This window comes from Microtus ochrogaster (assembly GCF_000317375.1).
Source record: "Microtus ochrogaster isolate Prairie Vole_2 chromosome 6 unlocalized genomic scaffold, MicOch1.0 chr6_random_2, whole genome shotgun sequence".
In the NCBI taxonomy this organism is placed as follows: Eukaryota; Metazoa; Chordata; class Mammalia; order Rodentia; family Cricetidae; genus Microtus; species Microtus ochrogaster.
The window spans coordinates 11,771,486-11,787,603 of record NW_004949095.1 but is presented as its reverse complement, the minus strand read 5'-3'; the positions used below and the strand labels follow the sequence as shown (position 1 = coordinate 11,787,603).

The following is a 16,118-nucleotide window of genomic DNA, read 5'->3' as shown; positions in this document are numbered from 1 at the left end:
AAGGGTGTGCATCACCTTACACGTGTGTATATCATTGTTCTTGGTGCATATTTATCTGTCTGTTGCCTTGTTTTGCTCCCCACCGTCATGTTGGTCCTCTTCTCCCTCAGAACATTTCTCCTCTACTGTCACGTCTGTATTTAAATCTGGAGCCTGCATGTGGTCACGTGATGTTACTGTCTTTTGTTCTCCCTCCCCCTTAGACCAGACCATGGGTTACGTAGGATCTTTGATTTTTAAAGATTCAGTTGGAAACTTTTTCAATTTTACAGTGATGCAAAAATCAGGATATGTTTAACAGAAGCTGTAGTTTAAATATTGACTGGGATCTTTTCCTAGGCTAGCCAACGCCCCCTGTCACAATACTGCTCACAGTGAGCCAGGCTACCACAGGGTCAATTACCAATGCGCCCTAGTGCACTGTGTAGCCAAACTGGGATGGTAGTGTCAAAAATCCGTTTCCAACTAGAACAGGTTGATCCGGATGCAACTCCATCACACGTTTGGGAGCCTCTGCCTACAAGTTTATAATTTTCAACAATTTGAATTTTCCCCACCGTTTCATCCGCTCTTGATTCCTCATTCCCTGCTCCTTGGATTGCGCATGCCATAGGATTCCCAGGTTTGCTCCACGGCTCATTGTGCTCTCTTCATTTTTCCCTTATTTTTTTTCTCCCATGTTTCACTTTAGATTGTTTCTGTTATGTTCTCAAAATTACTCGTGTTTTCTTCTGTGATGTTTAATCTGCCATTAGCCTTATTAATTGTCTCTTTTATTTGATACTTAAAATATACTTTAGAAACTTGTATATTGTATTTTTAATTTTTTAAAATTATATGTATATATGTTGGTGGGGGGGGGCATGTGCACACGTGTGTAGGTGCCCACACAGGTCAGAAGAAAGCATCAGATCTCCTGGAGCTGGAGTGACAGGCAGTTGTGAACCACCCAATACCAGAGCTGGGAATGGACCTTGAACCCTCTCTGCAAGAGCGGTACAGTTCCTGCTCTTAACCACTGAGTCAGCTTTCTAGTCTTTCTAGTGTTATAGTTTTCTCCTATCTAGAAATAAGGCTTGTGATTGTTGTGTAGAAGTGTCCTGGAGGTGAAAACATTTCATCCCTGAAACTGACCAGACTCACTAGGCCCCTCCTTCCCAAGAGTAAGCAATAAGGACTGCTGAGGGTCATTCTCAGAGGAGCCAAGCTGCAAAGAGGATTCTCAGACAAGCTGCGATGACTATTCTTATGTCAACTTGTCACAAGCTGGGGTTATCGGAAAGGAGAGAGCCTCAACTGAGAAAATGCTTCCATAGATCTGTCTGTGGCTTGACAGTGGTGGTACATGCCTTTATTCCTAGTACTTGGGAGGCAGAGGCAGAGGCCCGTGGATATCTGTGAGTTCAAGGCCAGCCTGATTTACAGAGCTAATTATAGTACAGCCAGGTCTACACAGAGAAACCCTGCCTCGAGAAACCAATAAACAAACAAACGAACGAATGAATGAATAAATAAATAAATAAATGATTTGGCACTATAGGTCGTTTCTTAACTAATAATTGATGTGGGAGGAATGAACCCATTGTGGGTGCTGCCATCTCTGGACTGGTGGTCCTTGTTTCTATGAGAAAGCAGGCTGAGCAAGCCATGAGAAGTAAACCAATAATCACTCCTCCATGGCCTCTACATCAGCTCCTGCTTCCAGTTCCTGCCCTGCTTAAGTTCCTGTCCTGAGTTCCCTTGACACTGAACAGTGATGGAAGCATAAGGCAAATAAACCCTTCATTCCCCAAGTTGCTTTGGCCATAGTATTTTATTACAACAATAGCAGCCATGACTAAGACACCAGCCTTGCTGCCTGGAAGAGGCTCAGATCAGCTGACCCACCTGGAAAGAACATTTCTCCCCTTTCAAGCTGCCTGCAGGCTGTGCAGGGAGCTCTGGGTTTCCAGCTCTTGTGAGCTGTCCCATGTTGGGTGAGCTTTGGAATACAGCTGTCACTTCTGCTTCTGTAGTAATCCCCACCCACATCCCTCTAGTGACCCCAGTAAAACTCATTGGTTCTCCAAGTTGGAGTGTGGTGTATCTATTCCTTGCTCTGTCGCAGGGTCCCTATTTGTGGTGAGTGTGTCTCCCCAGGAAAAGTTTTATATAACAGTCAAAGATACCTCACACATGTTCAGTCTTTCCTTGAGCGCTTACACACGTGAACACAGGTACAGCGATTGATTGCCCCTTTCTATTAATTCATTTGTCTTGTGTTTGCTGTTGAACTTTCTTCTCTATGAATGCTTCTGTTTCTAATTTTTGGTATAGTTTTTGTTTTTCAAGACAAGGTTTCTCTGTAGCTTTGGAGCCTGTCCTGGAACTAGCTCTTGTAGACCAGGCTGGCCTCGAATTCACAGAGATCCACCTGCCTCTGCCTCCCAAGTGCTGGGATTAAAAGTGTGCGCCACCAACTCCCAGCCTTGGTATAGTTTTTATTGTTGATTAAATACTGGATATTTGCATTTTATTTCACTGGATGCTGGATATATTTGTGTACCTCTAAATATTTCTGAGCTTTATACCAAGATATAGATAAGATAACTAAAGAGTAGTTTGGATAGAAGAGGAGGTGAGTGCGCCGCCATGTCTGCGCATCTGCAATGGATGGCCGTTCGGAACTGCTCCAGTTTCCTGATCAAGAGGAATAAGCAGACATACAGCACCGAACCCAATAATCTGAAAGCCCGCAACTCCTTCCGCTACAACGGGCTGATTCACCGCAAGACAGTGGGAGTGGAGCCCGCGGCCGACGGCAAAGGGGTCGTGGTGGTCATGAAACGCAGATCCGGTCAGCGCAAACCAGCTACTTCCTACGTAAGGACCACCATCAACAAGAATGCACGGGCCACCCTGAGCAGCATCAGGCACATGATCCGAAAGAACAAGTACCGCCCCGATCCGCGCATGGCGGCCATCCGCAGGGCCAATGCTATCCTACGAAGCCAGAAGCCTGTGGTGGTGAAGAGGAAACAGACCCGTCCCACCAAGAGCTCCTGAGCCCTACACCCCAGAAGCAATAAAGAGTCTACTGACTTTTTTCAGCCATCTCAAAAAAAAAAAAAAAAAAAGTAGTTTGACCCTTTTGGGTCTTTTTCATGAATTTTATTCAGAGAAATAAGGAGCAGTGTTTAGAGTAAAGTCAACTTTAACACCTAAAGTCAACTAAACACCACTTTTGTGGTAAAAACTTAATTTCTTATGTCTCGTGCTATTTTCCAGTCAGGACAAAAGAGCTACTCCTGACTCTTTATGAAGTCTTGGCTTATTTTCGTCTTCTCAGGCAGAACAGAAAACTCAGTAGCCTCTGCACTGACCATTCTAGTTGATCTGTTTGGATGCTCAGCTATGCCTCTTCATAGCATCTGCCAGGCTTCATGTCTTCTCCTGTTCTCAGGGCTGTCACCTTGCCATCCATCTCCAGGCATTAACCTGCCTTGGTCACATGACTCCTCTAACTCCTCTGTCTCCTGGGGTTATTGCACTTTATCGCCCAATGTATTCTGATTTATATTTCACCTGGGAGAGAAAACTATGGTCCCCATCATGACACTTAATCTAGAAAAGAATCCTATTTTACTGTGAATATTTTTGTCCCTACTTTTCTTTGTATGAGAAAACCGTGGCGTGTAGAACTTTGCTTTGAAGCTAACTGCAGGGAATACAGTTTAACAAGTGATTCTTTTCTAGATCTGAGCTTCATCAGGGATGCGCTCAACATTGGACATTAGACCAGTTCCAAGTTTCAAAGATCCGTGCGACTCTAGTCATGTCCCGTGAGTTTTCTATGCCAGGGAACTCCTCTGAACCTTTCAGGTGCTCTGTCCGGAGCCTGCTTTTGCAGACTATGGCTGGCTGCTTGTCGTCTTTTGTAAGTACTATAAATTGAGCATGGCTTCCCATCCCTTCTAAAGAGATAGCTCTATCTTCTTCCTTCCTTCCTTCCTTCCTTTTTTTTTAAAAAATGTTTTTCAAAACAGGGTCTCTCTCTGTGTAGCTCTGGCCATCCTGGAATTCAGTGTATAGACCAGACTAGCCTTGAACAAATAGAGATGCCCCTCTCTCTGCCCCCCAAAGTGCTGGGATTAAAGTTGTGCGCCAACACGTGCATCTATTCCTTTTCTTTGAAATTCTGTCATCTCCAAGCACTTAAACAGAACAGGGTTTGTCAAGCAAAATGCACTCAAACAGTCGTGGGAAGAGTTAACAACCAGGTACTGGGCTGACTGGTTACTGTCCCTTTTCTGACTTTGCCAGAGAACTCAGTAGGAGACTCCTGCAATCCCCGAGCCCCGCTAACATCCTATTAGCATCAGCTGTCACCAGTGCCGGTCCCTCTGGTTCTAGCAGGACTCCATCATTCTTGAGCCTCTTCCTTTCATAACCTTCACAGTATTTTTACATTTATAAGAATTCATGAAGCACCTTGAAGTCTCTGGGCAAAAGGTGCTAACTATAGCTACATCAATAGCAGGTAGCAATTACTGTGTTCTCTGAAGTCAGAAACCTGAACTTCAAGTTCTGTTTGGAAGTAGCTTTGGACTGTAAATGTCACCATTTGGGAAAAAAGCCATGCAACTAATAGAAAGGGCTTTTTTTCCCCCCTTAACAGGTCCATGGCATAAATTACTCGTGCTGACCAAATGATGAGATGATTAAAGGCCTCTTCCTAGAACATAGCCGTTACAAGGAGACCGGAGCACTTTCCTGCCAGCTGGTCCTCTGTAGCCCAGTGGGCTCCTGAACAAACTGGAGCGGTCGGAACGGCAAGTTCCTTCCCAGACACACATTTAGGTCTGTCTTTCAGGCACAGCCCTACCCTTCATTGCGTCGTTCTACTGAACAGTGTTTCAAAGGCTGGCCACTACGGCTCCTGCAGCTCAGCCCAGTGACTTCTGTTTATGGTGTGCATGCTGAATGTTCAGGTTGGGGCTCTTTTAGAGGCAGCCTTCCCTTTTCATCCTGCTTATTACCTGAGTATCAACACAGTTGAATGGGTTGGCCTGGAAGAAACAAAGACTGCTCAATGATTAGAAGAACCATTCTGACATCACAATGAACACTATTGTATGGAGCTGTGGGAATTTATTAGCCAATATCTCAAATTTTTCTGGCCTTCACTCATTGCCCAATGACCTCATGCTTGATAGCAATTCCCTCAGTCTGTTTTTGGTGCTATGGCAGAATATGATATATTATTACATTATTCATAAATAATATAAATTTACTCGGCTCACAGTTCTGGAGGTTGGGAAGTCTAAGTGCACAGAACTAACATCTGGTTAACTAATTAACTTCATGTTACCTGATCCTGTGTCAGAAGATGGAAGGATGAGAGGACACAGGACAGGAAGGAAGAAGGAGGAAAAGTCCATCAGGTAATAACATACTCACTCCCACAATCCTGCTCTCATGGTTTAATGACCTATTAAATATTCCACTTCTCAGTACAATTGCACTGAAGATTAAGCTACAATACACAGACTCAGAATTCATATGAGCTATATTGTCTATAATTGATAATAATGTATTATCAGTTTGGGGGTGATTAAATGAGGAAATGGGGATGAACTTGTTCAGCACAGTGTCTGGTACATAGATAAACTGAACTAGATACTTTCCTAAGTTTTGAAGTCATACATCTTCCTAAATAAAGCCTTTGAGACCGTCTCGTTTAGAGGCCCTTGCCATGTTTGGACTGAACATTGATGTATACTTGAGATGAGTTTTCAGTGTACAATTTAGAATATCATAAATTATCTTTTTATATATATATATTTTCATTTACACATGGCATAATTTGTAAATAAAAATTTACCAAGGTATGGTATACATAACTTTGATCTCAGCACTCAGAAGGTAGAGGCAGGCAGATCACTGGTTGAGTTTGAGGCTATCCTGGTCTGTATAGTAAGTTTCAGGTCAACCAGAGCTATACAGCAAGATCCTGTGTCAAAAATAAATTCAAACATGGCTGTCTAATAAAAAAGGACTTGAAGACAACATCAAGCATTGCCTGTACCATCATCATCACTTAGGATGCTTGTTAGGAAAGTGACTGCAGGGCCCTGAAAATGTAAAAGCTGTGGGAATAATCCTCACAGACACTGTTTTAGTGTAAACCGCTTTTGGGTGGGCTACTCAGTCTAGGGGTTGTAACCCACCCTGCAGTCAGTTATTCCAGGGTCCCGGAGAGGCACTATCTGGAAGATATGAGCTAGGAGACAAGAAGGAGGCTAAGCGAGATTCTTGTCAAAGCCTCCGTTTATTAGAGATGGGGTACAGCTTATATAGGGTAAGGAGTTGGGGGGTGGGCACAGGGGCCTTGGGCTCTTGCCCAAGGTTCACGTTGGTCACATGGGCCAGGAAGTCACGAGTTGACACACCTAGTTCTCTAGATAGTTTGGAATGTGGGGTGGGTTCTTCTAACAGATAGCTTTCCATTAACAGCCAATTTGGGTGTGGGGTAGGCTCTGTCAATAGAACGATTCTTAACACAATTAGGGGTGTGGGGTTCTCTGCAGACTCTCCAGGGTGATGGTTCCTGCAATAATCCTAGGAGGAAATTGGCTCCTGACATTTTAGGATTAATAACTAGAGGAAATGCTTTATAGTTCCAAGACCTGTGGTAGCAATTTTATCTGAATTTCTGGACTCTTAATAATGGATTTCTTTCTTGATTCTATATAATGTAACAGTGGTCAGCACATGATTAGTAATGAAGGTTATGAAGCTTAAAGCCCTCCTTCATCTCTGAGTCCAGACCTGATGAAGACAAATTTGGGAAGCTGGTAAAATTTGCCTTCTATTCAGAGTCGTCTGGACCTGCTTTTCCTGCAGGTTCCCTGAACCCTCATAATGACTCAGGTCTTCTGCTTTCTCTCTCTCTCTCTCTCTCTCTCTCTCTCTCTCTCTCTCTCTCTCTCTCTCTCCTTTCTTCCTTCCTTCCTTAAGGAAATGTATATTCATTTAGTTTTAAATATTGAAAAGTTATATCTCAATGTGATTTTATTTTGAGATAACTACATTTCCCCCCTTCTTTTTCCTCCTCCAGACGCTCCTATAGATGTCTCCTTACTCTTTCAAATTTATGGCCTCTTTTTTTTATTAATTGTTGTTACATACATTGTGTGTGTATGTGTATGTGTGTATGTTTCTAAATACAACATACTTAACCTGTATAATGTTACTTGTATGTGTATGTTTTCAGGGCCGATCGTCTGGTACTGGATAGAATAACTGGTGTTCTTTTCCCTAGGGAGACTGTTTCTCCAGCTCTTGGTTACCTGTATTTTTTTGTGCTTTCCTGTCCATGTGAGCTGGTCGATTAGTGTTGTCCTTGTTCAGTTCATATTTAGGCAGTCATGTTGGTGAGGATTTATGGATGTAACTCCCGACTGTGTTCTGGCTCTTACAATCTCTCTGCCTCTTCTTTTGACATGATCCATGAGCTTTAGTACAAGAGTTGTGCTGTAGATCAGTTGGGATAGGCTCCACAACTCTGCATTTCGATTGGTTGTAAATTTCTGTTACGGTCTCTGTCAGGACCTTTCTTAATTTCTATTGAGATCAGACCGTGTTCTCATAATACAGGCGATTCTCTTCAAATTTATGTGCCTTGTAGAACTGTACCAGTGGTAATATAGAGAGACACCCTGAAACAATGGATGAAAAGAGCTTAGGATTTGGAGTCGCTTATGTAGTAAATACTCAGGAACACACTGAAGTCTTACCACACCACAGGCCCCATCCTAAGGACCGAGGACCTGAAATTAGAAGGAAGGCGGTTTTTACTTTGAAAGAATATCAAGTTTAGGGTAGAGAAATACAAACAATTAAATACATAGATGATTGTTGAAGTATGGATATTGTCTTTATATTTTCTTTTTTTTTAATTAATTTATTTATTATGTCTGTGTGTATGCCTGCAGGCCAGAAGAGGGCAGCAGGCCTCATTACAGATGGTTGTGAGCCACCATGTGGTTGCCAGGAATTGAACTCAGGACCTTTGGAAGAGCAGGCAATGCTCTTAACCACTGAGCCATTTCTTCAGCCCCTGTCTTTATATTTTCTGTTGCTACAACGGAGCATTTCTTCTTGGGTTCTTTATCAAAAAACAAACAAGCAAGCAAACAAATTGATTTTCCCGTTCTAGGGGTCGTGAAGGTCAAGTTTGAGAGTCTGTGCTTGGTCTTCTTGTTATGGTACTCAGCAGTTCTGAAGCTCTGCTGCAGGGCATGACATCCAGAAAGAACAGGTATGTTAGAGAACTTATTTTATAATAAAGCTCTCTCTTGATAATCCATTAGGCCATGAATGGATTAATCCAAGATTTACAAATTCCCTCCCACTGACATATGGCTTTGGAAACAAACGTGTCCAACACATGAATTCTGGGGAAGACACATTTAAACTGTATCAAATGTAAGCAATTCACAGGAGAAAAGGTTCTGTTTCTACTTGGGGAGACAAGAAGGGCTTTCAGAAAATGCAGTAGAGGGGCTGGAGGGCAGGCAGTTAGCTAGGAGGGATTCCGGACAGATTGGCTTGGCAAAGACCCAGAGCATGAATGAGCTGAAGAATTCTAGAAAATTGGATTTTTGTTTTGTTTTGTAGCACTGTTTGTGGTGGGAGGTTAGGAAATATGACTGGCACCCTGCCATGCAAACATGTCAGCTTTACATACTCAGTAACTGAACCATGAAGAATTTTTGAGGCGGAAAGGCACCAAAGATTAATGTATTAGATCCAGCAGCAGAATAAAGAATTGTTTAGAAATAACATCAGCCTGGAGAAAAAGAAAGAGAGAGAGAGCTAAAAAGTCGCTAATATTTACCAGGTGAGGGATAGTGAGAGCCACAGAAGGGGCCGGTGACAGAGGGAGGAGGAAGGGTTTGAAAAATCAGAAGGAATTGGTGATTGACTGGATCTAAGCAGAGGGAGACTCCATTCCTAGCTTTAGTCGGCAGGGGAATGGCAGGGCTGCTTCTCTGAAATAGACAGCTAAGTAGTTACTTACCCTTTCCAAGTCTCATTTCTTTGGTTCTTAGATGGAAATGTATTGTATCCAAGAGGCATTCCATTCATGAAGACTCACAAACAGTAATAGCAATCCAAGAAAGTCATTCTTTTAAAGTATTAGGATGCATAATTTACTTTCCCCAAGCGACACAATGCTGAAGACTGCATAGATTTTCAGAAAGGCTTTAGTTATGGGTGTGCACACATGGAGCCCTGGCAGTTACATTCGGAGGAAGGAAAAGTAAAGCACTATTTGTAGTATCTAAGGATTGAGGATGGGAGTATAGAGTTGGAGGGGAGGGAGGCTGCAGGTAGGCATGGGAATATGATTTTCGATGTATTTCTTTTTATATTATTTATTTGCTACCATAATTGTATGACTTAAAAACATTACATTAAAAAGGATAAATTTCTGGCTAACTTTAATGGTAGAAACTTAGGCATGTGTTCAATGATTTCCACCCAAAGTCTTGAAGTGCTTTTACTTCCATTTCTGTGTATGGAGGCAAAAACAAAAACAAAACAACAACAAACAAACAAAAACAATAACAACGACAACAAAAACCATGCCTTTTTTTTCCTGGAATTTTCTTCCCGACTGTCTCCCTTGGTTAATTCCCACTTGGACTACAATTTCCTTCCTGTTATACGCTTTCTCTTTTGGTATGACCCCCGTTCATGACCTTCTTCTCTCGTCTTCTCGTAGGCTGTTACAACTCCTGCCATGATTTTTCTCCTGTTGAGTTCTAAATGTTGGCTTGCTTGTCTTTCTGTTCATTAGGTCTTCTTCCCTCTCCACCATTTATAGCTCATACATGTTCATAAAATGTTTGTTTAATGAATGAGTCCTGCCATGAGAAGTAGTGACTTTATGCTCTGGACTTTTGGAAACATTTTCTATTTCAAACTTTTTTACCTGTAAGCTCTGGCCAGGCTATTGTACTGACCTCTTCTCTTTCCCAATGTTTCCTTAAGTATACCTATAACTGTTCACCTGTCCAGGTCTTAGTTACAGGAGTAGCATACGAAACAGAAGCCCTTCAGCTTTGATGCTGACATAAATATTTTATATGATTCCATGGTCCAAAGGAATCTAGCTGCCTTAAAAGAAGTTTATTAACTCTAATTAGGAAGGGAGCTTTCTGGAAGAAGAGAGATTCCCACTTGGTGCCCCTGGTATTCTGCCCAGCAATCGAATGAACAGTATGTGCTCTGCTACCAAGTGCTAAGCTTAGATGCCAAAAATAATAGGCTGTATCGTTTTTTCTTTCTAGAAGGTTTCTGTCTAGAGTTGTCGACAACTGAAATTCAAATGATTAAGTGTACGCAGATGTGGGATAATAGTTAAGTGTGTGGAACTGAGAGAGAGGGAAAGCTGAATTCAAATTCCTTTTCATCATTAACTGTATGACTGTAGCTAAACGCTTCCCTGAGCCTGTCCTCATCTGTAAAACATACACACAGATGCTGTCTGCTAGAAGACAATTCAGTGGCTAAGCAAAGGCCTCCGCGTATGATGGCTACCTGGTATATGCTCAATGTCATCTCACTGAACATGTTATGCCTACCAAATCATATGACTGTTCAGCTCCAAAGCTTGCAAGGCCAGGTCGGCGGTAAGGTTGTTAAATTTGCAAAAGCTGAAGGAGGTTCAACTAAGGAGAAGAAGGATCTAGGGATGAGACTGTAGGAAAAGCCAGCTGAGGGGACTTGCCTCTCAAATTGAGTTTCTTTTTAGAGCTGAAATTTGAAAGATGGGGGTAGCAAAGCTTTGCAGGCCTGGATAGCAAGCCCCATAAAATGATTAAAGCAAAAGTGGCTGGCTGGCTGACTGATGGCCTCTGCTCCTTATCTCAGACATGCAGCCCTTGTGAACCTCCATCTGATTCATTTTCACGAACATCCTTTTTTTGTAAGCTGGGAGAAAGGGAGAGGGATATCAAAGGAAGCTTGGAGGACTTGAAGGACAGGCTATTTCAGGGCAGACCCCACAGGCTCTTACTCCCAGGGTCTTTTAACTCCTTGATTGCCAGGAACTCAGCCAAGGCAAAGGACTGGAGTAATTTTTATTCAGATCAGTGCTTTGTTGACATCAGAGTCTGTCTGACTCACAGGGGGGTCAAGTGACTTCAGCCTCTCTGATGAGTCATTGTATTGTCTCCCTTCCACTAATGTCCCTGCAGCTGGAGCCGACTTGTTTACTGAGAGAGCGCCAGCTGTCTGCAGGTACAGACATCTGAGCTCACTAGCAGACTGAAGGAGCCTTGATTCCAGGAGCTTTTCATCTCATGATACTCTCTTACTTGTAGCAATTAGTAGGAGTTGTGGGGTGTAATATGAAGATGCTCTTTCTTCTAATTTGGTATCAGGACCAGCAAGTGTTTAGAGCTGGAGCCCAAAGGATGGAGCAAGAGTTAGAAAGTGGGATCAAGACTACTGTATAGCACCCAGGATTCTAGCAAGGTCATATGCCCACCATGGGCAATGAAGAGCACTTAGATTATTCACAAAGGTCAAGAGTAGGCTCCTGGGGGAAATCAGTAGGGAATTGCTACTGGGTCTCAGAGAGAGCTTGAGAATAGGTGAGCTGTTGATAGAAGCTATGAAGGTCAGACTCCTGGGGAGGAGAGCAGAGTGGAGAAAGAAAGAGCTGTGTTAAACAGAAATATATAGTACAAGTTACTAGGTAGGCAGGTCAGTCTCTTAGCATTCAGGCATTTATGCTGGCCTGTTCTCAGGGTCCTAACAGAATACGTCATGTCCCAACCACAGCCCCTAAGAGCACTCCCTGTGTGCGTGCACTTGTTAGTACTCTGGCATTTACCTGGCCAGCTCTCAGGGTCCTGGCAGGATACAGCACAGGCTACATACGTTTCCTGTGCACATGTACTACACCCCTTCATAAAAGGTAAGTACTCTTGGCCACGCCCTCTCGTCTGCAGGGGACATCTCTGCACCCCACCCCCTAAACCTCCTGCAGGAGTTCTGCTGTATGGTGTGACCTTCCTTCCCGCCATTGCTAAACTACAGCACAGTCACCACTTTTTCCATTCCTTAAGTGGGAGCAACTCTTATCTACTCCAGGATCTACTCCAGTGTTAAGAGTGGAATGAGACCAAGGCTTTGAAAAAGATGCGGAATAGATACTTCTCTTCAGTAGGGGAGGTGACATATTGACTACCAGCGTAAACTACTTACTTTCCATTTGCTTCACCAGCTTCTGGAGACCCTGCTAGGTATGCAGGTTGTGCCTGATGTAGGTTGACCATAGTGAATGAAGATGGGTGGGCTCTAAAAAGCAAGGCGGGCAACATGAATCCCATATTCGTTTTTACCGATCCACTTAACAAGCATTTCTTATCGACCGTTAGAATACATAAAAGAGTAAGGAGTGGGGTTGACATGGGAAGGCATAGCCACTATTCCCCCCTCAAAAACTTGCCATCTGCTTACAAAGAAAAATAAAAATGGTTTGTCAGTTCCTATGTCAGTATATGAAAGGAATGTAAGATATGAAATATCTATCTATAAAAAGTAATGCAGATATATCTGCAAAATGAGACAATGTGGATGAGAGGGACCAGCATTAGATAGGGAAGTGAAAATGTGCTGTGGGACAATGATCTGTACCCTGTCACTTATATTTTACATAAATTTACATACATAAATATTTACATACATAAATGCTGATTGGCTGGTAGCCAGGCAGGAAGTGGAGGCAGGGCAATGAGAATTTTGGGAAGAGGGAAGTTTCAGTCAACAGTCATGACCCAACCATAGCAAGAGGGAAGCAAGATAGTAAGATGTGACTGCCTCACTGAAAAAGGTACCAAGCCATGTGGCTAACACAAGACAAGAATTATGATCTAATATAAGTTACATGAATTAATAAGAAGCCTGAGATACTAAGCCAATCAGTTTATAATTAATGTAGACCTCTGTGTGATTTCTTTGAGACTTAGCGACTACGAGAACTGGGAAGGACAGAAAACTCAGTCAACAAACAGGAACATAGGGAAGGATGGACTTTTGCATGGGGAAACTGGGTCTTGAGGCACCAACCATTCTGTTGGGTTGTTATTATCTATTCAGATTTAGGAATAACTTTTTCAAAATGAAGGTAAAACATTTCAGTGCACTCTCTGAGTTTATGTTTATATTTTTTATTCTTTTTATGGCCTTTAGAATTCAAGGAATTCTAATGGTTCTCAAGAAATGCTTGCTGACTGATTCAAGAGTATTTTCACTACCTTATTGTGCCTTATTATTTGAGATGAGATAGATATGGTAGACCATAGCCTAACTGTGATGGTGTTTCTAGGTGACTTTTTCTACCCACGCTTGAAATACCTCTGATGCAAAAGAGAAGTCCCAGTGAGAAAGCTTAACTTATGCTTTTGACGAGTGGTCTGTGTGAGGGTAGTGTGTGCATATACTGTAGTCTTAATCACTTCAAGATGGAACATGACTTCCTGTAGAAGACAGTCAGTCTGTTAAGAATGTGTGGCATTCCAGGTGTGTTTCTGTTCTCTTTTGTTTCTGAAGCTCAGAAGAAAGAGAAGATGAGAATGGTAATAATCTCCTCAGATTTTTATATTTAATATATTATATTAAATATATATAATATATTATATTATATATAATATTTATATTATATTTTTAATGTGCTAACTGTCACATTATTGTAAAACTGAAAACAGTGTATATCGGTCATGGTGATGTCTGTGATCTGTACTACCTCTGGAGACCACGCTGAGGTCCTTGGCCTGTGCTGGTGCCAGAGGCCACGTGGATGTCCATGGTCCTTGCTATCACCAGAAACCATGTGTAAATATAAGATCCATGCTTCCGCTGACTGCAAAGGGCAAAGAAGCTGCTTTTGCCATGGTATCGATGACTACAGACTCACAGTTGAGAAAGAGGAGCATACAAGGCTTCTGTGATCCCCGCCCCCATGTGAGAGCCTAGATAGGAAGCCATCAAAGAGAACCCTTAAAATTTGTGATAAGGATGCTTAAGTATAGCTCTCCATAACTGATGGTTTCTGGTAGGGCATATGGGTGGAGAATGGTTCAGCTTTCTTTAAGGGTCTGGCCACCAGGAGCTTGACTATGCCCCAGTAAGCCTACGGGCAACATAAATTAAACCTTTTGTTTGTTTGGCTCTTCCTTTCTCTTTTTCTTTTCTTTTTTTTTTTTGGGGGGGGGGGTGGTCCTGGGTCCTAAGGGTTGTGAGGGGACATATCTGGAAAGACTGGGAAGTGAGGTTCTGGGGGGAGGTTCGTGATGTGAAATTCTCAAATAACAATATTATGGAAGAAAATAGTGTTTAGCACCAAAAGACTTGCATAAATGTTGATAGTCTAGATAATTGGTTCTCAACCTTCCTAATGCTGTGACTTTTTAATACAGTTCCTCATGTTGTAATGACCCCAACCCAACCACAAAATTATTTTGTTGTTACTTCATAACTATAATTTTACTACTGTTATGAATTGCAGTGTAAATATCTGATATGCAGGAGATTTGACCTCCCCAAAGGGGTCATGACCCACAAGTTGGGACTCAAAGTCTAGGCAGAGGAAGAGAGCATTCAAGTGACATCATCCAGTTTCTTTGGGTGAATATTAGTGGAAATGATCCTGACTGGGACACCAAAGCACTGCTCTGTACGCTGACAGCTCTGGCCTGAGCTCATTGGACCCAGCCTAGAAGCAGAGCCCTGCAGATATCTACAGGCTTCACAGGATTTGAGATAAATGCCAGTGTGTAGGTGCTCTTGGAATTGATGGAAGTTTGCTGAGTTCAAACAACCTGGAGATCGATCAAATTCCGCCAGTTTCATTCTTGTTACATTGTGGTTTAACAGAAATAATCCAAACTGATCTCCCTGTGTCCTTGAATGACAGGATTGAGGTGGCAGATTGACACATGTAGATTTTGTTCTCTCTGAGTCCCACGAAGCCAGCTACTACTTCCAAATAGAGCACAATAAACGCCCCCAGGTGATGGTGTGGATGTGCAAATAGGCAGAGTTTTTCAAGACAATATTTATGGGAACTATGCTATTAATGGAACATTTACATTTTTTTTTTTGTCCTGAAGTTTTATTTTAAAGCCTGCCCTAGAAAAACAGATGTGGCAAGTAGAACCTGCCATACCCCACTCTGTGGGACTGAGCATCTCTTAAAGTCCCATCTTTGTAACCCTGATTTTGTTCTGAGGGACCACATTAGGGTGGTCCTCTGTGCTTCATCCCCATCGCCTAAACATGGATAATAGGTTCTTCAAAAAGAACTCTACAAAGAAACTGATTAGGTTGAGATGTGTGGGTCTTCTCAAATGAGACACGCCATTTCAACTCTCCAGCTCGCACTGGATTCCGCTGTCAGTGCAGTCATTACCTCTTTCTGAGGCTAAGCTCTGGAGGCAAATGGATGGTAATGTGTGTCCTGTTGGAGAAAGAGAATATCGAACATCCCCAGAATAGTCTCACATTTTAGTTCAGTTTTAAAGCTACAAAAATAGATTCATAATAAAACAGAGCTGTGGGAAACGATATGAAAATAGAAACCATATTGTGTGATACCTTTCTAAATAAGTAGGCTGCCTCTCCAGAATGTCAAGTTTAGTTGGATTCAGACTTAACATAACATTGAGGTGCTTCACTGAAATGAGGTCTCCTATGAGACCCTGATTAGACTTTTCCTAGTAGTCGCATTTTCCTTATTTCCACAGGTCTTCCCTAATAATTAACCCCTTCCCCCTAATAATTGAGAACATTCTGAAATACTTTTGAGACCCAAGGCTAAATCTCCATACAATGAAAATTTCAAGCTGAAATTACCCAACCCCCACCCAAGAACAGAACATTCAAAGGAAATGCTTGGCATTCCAACCATTGTAGATAGGATCACCTGCACATTCACCAGAACATCCCTAGACAAGTGTTAGCCAATCAGGGGTCCTGAACCTCAAAGAGCCCTCACCCCCACCTTTACTACTATAAAAACCCAATTCTAACTGAGCTGGGGCTCTCCGGTTATTTCAATA

The 16,118-nt window shown here is 42.4% G+C and overlaps 1 pseudogene; it reads left to right on the top strand.

The window, feature by feature from the left end:
* Window positions 1–2,631: 2,631 nt before the first annotated feature.
* On the top strand, window positions 2,632–3,119 carry LOC101989794 (annotated as a pseudogene).
* The last annotated feature ends 12,999 nt before the right edge of the window (window positions 3,120–16,118 follow it).